The 6,000-nt window shown below is 58.3% G+C and overlaps 1 protein-coding gene across 3 annotated transcripts in view; it reads left to right on the top strand.

Moving 5' to 3' along the window:
- Positions 1–465: 465 nt before the first annotated feature.
- The window catches only part of SYT2 (synaptotagmin 2), a 103,776-nt gene continuing 98,241 nt past the window's right edge, over positions 466–6,000 (top strand). The window contains exons 1-2 of one of the 3 annotated variants that reach the window (XM_059146028.1): positions 466–710; positions 1,683–1,709. The gene's annotated coding sequence lies outside the window, so the exon portion shown is untranslated. Of the gene's footprint in view, positions 711–1,682; positions 1,785–6,000 lie in introns of those variants that run through there. The other 2 variants (XM_059146027.1, XM_059146029.1) reach the window with 2 other exon arrangements.

Here is a 6,000-nt window from a genome sequence, read left to right as displayed (position 1 = left end):
TCCTCCCACCTTTCCTTGCCCCTCCCCGTGCTTTCTCTCCCCCGCACCCACCCTATTCTCCACCTGTAACTTCTCCCAAACATCCCCTTCTTTGTCATCAACCCCTTAGGCTTAGAAGCCCCTACTCTCCAGGTGGCCTTAACTTGGAGAACCAGATGGGGGGGGAGGGGCTCGGAGATCCCAAATGGCTACATGGGCTCTTGAGGCCAATAATGGAGCCTTGAGCTGCGGTGGGTTCCGGGGGTTGGGAGAGGGAGCTGGCTCAAGAGTGACAGCCCTTCGCGGGTGGGGACGAGGACGCCCGGGTCCCGGTCCGACTCTCCCGGACCCCTAGCTGCAGCCGTGACCTTGAGCGGGAGGCGGGGGCGCGAATCGGCCGGGGCCCCGCAGGGCAGGTCTGCCACGCCCCGCCCCGGCCTCTCCCGCCCCGCCGGCCCCGCCCCCCGCGGCCGCGTCTCCTCCCCTCACTGCAGCGCTGGCCGCGCTCGCCCATCCATCAGCCGCCTCCCGCCGCCGCCTGGGCGCAGACTGCCAAGCTCAGCAAGTCTTGCGGCAAAGGCACTTCGCACCGAGTTGGGGCCGGGGCGGAGCGGGGACTCCGGGCCCCGGGGGAACGGACGCCCCTCTGCGCCGTGGCCAGCGCAGCGCCCTTGCAGCCCGCCGCCCCCTCACTTCGGGGACCCGGGATCCCTCCTGCCTGGCCGCTCCGGGTAAGTCCGTCCCCCCCGCCCGTGTGGGGGCACCGACTCCCCCCTCCAAAGTTTCTCTTCCCCGGGCGGGTTTTCCGCTACCGAGCGGAGGGGCCACTCGGTGGGCCGAGGGGGCTTCCGGCGGGGGTGGGGAGGGTCCGGGAAGTTCGAGGCCAAAGGGGCCGTGCGTCCGCACCGTCCTTCCTTCGGAGGCAGTTTGGACGCGTGCGGGTGGGAGGTTCGTTTACGGAAGCTGGACCCGAGGGGCTAGGAGTCCGCGGCTCTGCGGGCTTGGGGCGGGAGGAGGGAGCAGCTTTCTTCCCTGGGCTCGGGTGGGGGGAGAATGAGGTGCAGAGCGGAGCGGCGGGCCGACGTCCCCGGAGCTCTGGGTCCCCGCGGCTCCCGCCTTGTCTCCTGGACGCCCCCCGCCCCGCTTCTCGCCCTCCCCCTGCCCTTCGGGGCCGTCTCCAACGCAGCTTCCTTCGCCCCCGCCTCGCGCTTCAGGGACCCCCGGCCCCGCCGTCGTGGGAGGGGGAGAGAGGGTTTGCGGGCTCTAGGAGGCGAGGGGAGGGCGGGGGGCCGCGGGAGGGCGGGGGACAGACTCCAGGGACTATCCGGAAGTGAGGGTCGAGAGGAACTGGGACAGGGACGCGAGAGGGGGATGGAAGCACCCCTAGTGTCTCTCCAAATCTCATGACTCAGCACGACCTAGGACGTCCCGTCCCTGCTTCAGCCCTCCTCCCCAGGGCTGGGCTCCCAGACCTAGGCCCAGAAAGTGCCAACAATCCCACCCGGCTTTTCTGGACTCCTTCATTTACCTTCCCCATTTGGGGTCCCCCCTTCCCCTGTCTCTGTTCAACCCCCTTTCTCTCAGGACACAGGGGCTTTATTTTTTTTTTAACTAAAAGGGTAGATGATTTACCTTTCTCCTATCCCATTAACCCAATACCCCCTCCTTTCTCCTTTCTCCCCTTCCGTTGTTGCATTCCACAGGTGCTTTCTGGACACCCCCAGCCCAGGGTATGTGTGGGGGCCTTCAAAGTCCCATCGCACCCTCTGCAGCATCCTCCCCCCATTCTCTGTTGAGGTAGAGAAGTAAGTGTTCTGGCTGCTTTCTCCTGTGGCAGCAGAAAGGAGTGCAAGGACACAGGAGGTGGCCCAGGATGGGGGGGGGGGGCGCTGCAGTTGGGGAGAGAAGGGCAGAGGCCTGATGGGGTGGGTGGACCCGGATTGGAATGGAGTAGGTGGAAGGATGGAGAAGTCCTTAGGCTCTGTGTTCCCAGAGAGACAGGAAGGTGGGCCATGTCTAACCTGGAGAGAGCTGGGGGTGCCCTTCCCCCTCCTCCTGCTGCCATCCTGAGAGGGTCTCCCATGTGTAATAGATGATCCTCAACCTGAGTCATCCAGTCCTTGGCAACATGGGCCCTTCATCAGAGGGTGTGACCACGAGGAGCAGGATAGCCCTTAATCTTCCTCTCCCCCTGCTTAGGTCCAAATGCAGATTTTGGGCTGCTAGAACTATCTCTGTGCCCACCAGAGGAGCCAAAAGAAGAGCCATGCCCTAAGATGGGGCCAGAGGGGCAGGTGGGAGGGATGGGGCGGTTCTGATGCAGTGGGACGTGCGTGCCTGGCGTGTGTCCCTGGCAGCCACTACTGGCTGTGGCCTGTGTCAGGGCCCCAGGGGTGAGTCAGCTTCAGGGGTCCAAAGCAGGCAAACTGAGACCTGGGCCAGGGAGCCCAGCCCCAACCCTGCTTCTCTTCCCCATGCCCCTGGGAATGACTGGTACCTGCTCATCCCTCAGTCCTGGGCTGCTCTGGGGTGCTGCCAGCTTCTGTCCTGCCTGGCGCTCAGACAGACCCTGGCTTCACCCTCTAGGACACTCCTGGGGGGACTTGCTTTTTCTGGGGACCTCTTGGGCTTGACCCTGGCCCGCTCTCCATGCCTTGCCCAAGGAGGAGCTAGGGAACTTCTGGAAAGCTGAAAAAGGGGAAGGCAGATATAAGTGTTCTACTTCCAGAATCACAGAGACCTGGCTAGTTGTCCCTAGGAGAAGGGGATCAGAGGTCATTCTCCCTTTCACTCTCAGTCAGCTGCTGTGCAGGAGTGGCAGGAATGTCCCTGGCCCTGCAGGGAACTGTGGGCGGGTGGGCTGTGGATATGGCTGGAGAAGCCTCTTCCCTGCCTCTTCCCCAGCCCCAGGCAAGCCTGACCTCCCGACACCCTGTGCCTCTACCTACACTCTGTCCATTCTCAGTGGAGTCTCCTGTCTCTTCCCGCAGACCCTGTGGAGTCTGTGGAGCCCTGTCAGGAGAGCGGATAGACGGCCAGCAGTGCTCGGCCAGCAGTGCTCGGGGATCCAGGGCCTGGGAAGGATAGGACGGAGGATGGAGGGGGAGGAAGTTGAGGCTCAGTGGGCCGGGAGAGTGGCTCGTCCTCCCCTTCCTCGGACAGAAGCATCCTCGGGGATAGTCAGAGACCCTGGAGAGTAGACTTGTTATTTTGTTTGCCTTTGGGATTTGGGCTTTCCTGGTCTGGGTTCTAGCTGAAGCTGGATCTGCTTTGTTTGAGCGAGACACACACAAAGTCCAGAGTGATGGAGATGATTTCTGGGAACTGGAATGGCAAGCCAGAGGGAACAGTAGAGGTTGTTTACTCAGGACAGGGTAGCGGTTAACAAAGGAAGCAGCAAACCCAACAGGTTTGGGTCCATCATCCCAGGGCTACTAATTACACAGCATGTGACTTTGTTCATTCATTCATGCTACTTATTTACTGGTGAGCACCTGCCGTGTGAGCGCCTACTATGTGTTTCTAGTCACTGGATACAGCAGTGAACAGACAGAAGCCCTGGGCGCTGTGGATTTTGCATGCCATGGGCCTAGACAAGTTGCTTAGCTGCTCTTGAGGATCAGTTTCTACACTCATTCAACTATTAGCTTAAGAGAGTCTGCTGTGTACCGGGGAGTTTGCTCGTCCATGGAGACTCAGCTGGGAACAAAACACGCCTGGTTCCTGCCCTCATGGCACTTACCATCTAGTGTGTAACACACAGGATTAAGCAGATTATTACATAAATAATTCATCATAACTGTGACACCTGTTAGGGAGATGTACAGGATGCCTCGAGACCGTGCAGTGGGGTTACCTGACCATGTCTGGAAGGCTTCATAAATCCCACAATAATATAACAATATATTATCCCACAAGGTAGGAAGCATCCAGTAAATGATAACCTGTTCATGTGGTGCTGTGGATAGATACAATTCTAAAGTTCCTCCATGCCACGAGTTGCTTATTTGTCCTCCACTAGGTCAGAGGAACCAAGGTAGAGACACCAGGATCCGCTCCTGGGTTCTCATATGAGGACAGGGAGCCTGTGACCAATACCAGGCTTCCACCGGTGAGAGGTCAAGTGGTGGAGATGGCGTTGTGCCTCCAGCCAGATTGCCTGGGTTCCTCCTGGTTCTGCCCCTCCCTCTTGACTTGGGGCAAGTTCATCAAATTCTTAGTTTCTCAGTTTCTTTCTCAGTCTGCCTGTCTGTGAGTGGAGATAAAACCTGAATCTGACCTGGGCGGTTTTCCGCCAAGGCGAAGCGTGAATTCCTGGAAAAGGTTAGAGCAGCGTCTAGCAGCTGGTCAAAGCCCGGCAAATGTGTTCCACTGTTGTCCTGTTACCTGCTGGCCCTCCTAGCCCTTTCCCTGCCTGCAGCCCAGAATCTCTCAGAACACTCTCCACCTCTGTTAATCTTAAAAACTCAAAGGAAGGAACTGCTATAACTACTTTGGTGGCCATTCCAGAATTTTTTTCCTCTGATTTTCACGCAGTTCTTTATGCCCGATGAGGCCCTATGTTGCCAAAGCTTAATTTCTGGGAAGGATTTGTCCCAGCAGTCTTTCATTTTCCTCCCAGGAACTGATAGTTCAGGGTAGGAGCTAGAGTGATGGGTCCCTTTGACTCTGGGTCTAGAGGGACATGAACAGTCCTGCTGAGTCGAGTGCATAGAGCACCTAGCTGTCAGCCCCCTCTCTCCCCCCACCCGACAGACACACACAGAGGTCTGTGCTTCGGCAGGGGGGTCTAAAATTAAACATCAGGAAGGATGCCCCAAATATGTGGTACGCAAGAGATGTTCTAAAAGCTTCCTCCCTGGATAATTTCCAGACTAGGACAGACCTCCCCACCTGGCTGGTCAGCAGACCGCAGGACTGAATATGCCTGGGATGGGGAGGTTGGCTCCTTAGGGAAGGAGGCTGGGAGTTGCTCGGTCTGTTATCATAGCCACTGATGCTTGGAGGGGTGGGTGCTGCCAGGCAGCTCCCAAGTCCAGGGCCTTGGCACTCCAGCTTTGGATGTAGGCAACACTTGGCTCTCCAGCCTCCCCACCCCCGTCCGCTCCTGTCTCAAGCTCCCCTCTTTGTTTCTCCTTCTATGATAACGCTTTTCCGTGTCCCATCCCTGCGGGTCTCAGGACCACAGAGGTCTCGAGCAGACATCACAGTCCCACTTCCAACAAAGTGGCAAAGGCCCAGAGAAGTTGCGTGAGTGGTTTAAAATCTCTCACCGTGGAGGCCAGAGCCAGGTCTCAAACCCAGAATGTGGGCACTCTGGGGGCAGGGGGGTGTCTTTCCAGGCCGCTGTAGCTGATCAGTCAGAACTTTACCTCCCCTCTTCCTTCTCCCCAGCTCCATCTAGAGTGTGGAGCCTGCCCACAGGGTCAGGGGTACCCCGAGTCATTAATGCTCTAAGTATAAGCAGGGGGCCGGTCATTGAAATCACGTAGCAGGCTTTTACAAAATTAGGCAGCGATCCCTTGGAGAAAGGGAATCGGCTCTCCCTCTCCAGTCTTGGGTTTCTCTGGGACTCCCCGTGAGGAATTTGGCATCTTCAGGAGCACCTGCTCTGAAGCGAGGAGGGAGGAGCCCCGGCCGAAGGAGCAGAGCAAATGCTGGGGCACCCGGGGACTCTGTCCCCAGCCTCAGGCGGCCTTCTCTGAATGGGGTGCTGGCATCTTCAGCAAGTCCCAGCTTGGTCAAGTCTTCTCGGAAGCCCAGAGGACCCAGGCACGGGCACAGATGCTCGTGTCTGGTTGGTATCTGACTGCCTCTTTTCTTCAGAAAGTCCAGGCTTGAGAAGTCAAGATCCCCATGGACTTGACAGCCCAGCACTCAACCGTCTTGTGTAGCGGCAGCTAGAGTCCAAGCAGTGGCAGAGCCAGAGCACACTGTTCCTGATTTCCCACTTTCCTCCTTTCCTTTCCACTTCCAGTTCAGATGGACCAAGCACCTGTTCTAGAAAAGGCTCTAGGGGGG

The sequence above is a fragment of the Mustela lutreola genome, chromosome 14 (assembly GCF_030435805.1).
Source record: "Mustela lutreola isolate mMusLut2 chromosome 14, mMusLut2.pri, whole genome shotgun sequence".
Taxonomy (NCBI): Eukaryota; Metazoa; Chordata; class Mammalia; order Carnivora; family Mustelidae; genus Mustela; species Mustela lutreola.
Note: the sequence above shows the minus strand (reverse complement) of the source record. Positions and strands in the feature narration are given on the sequence as shown.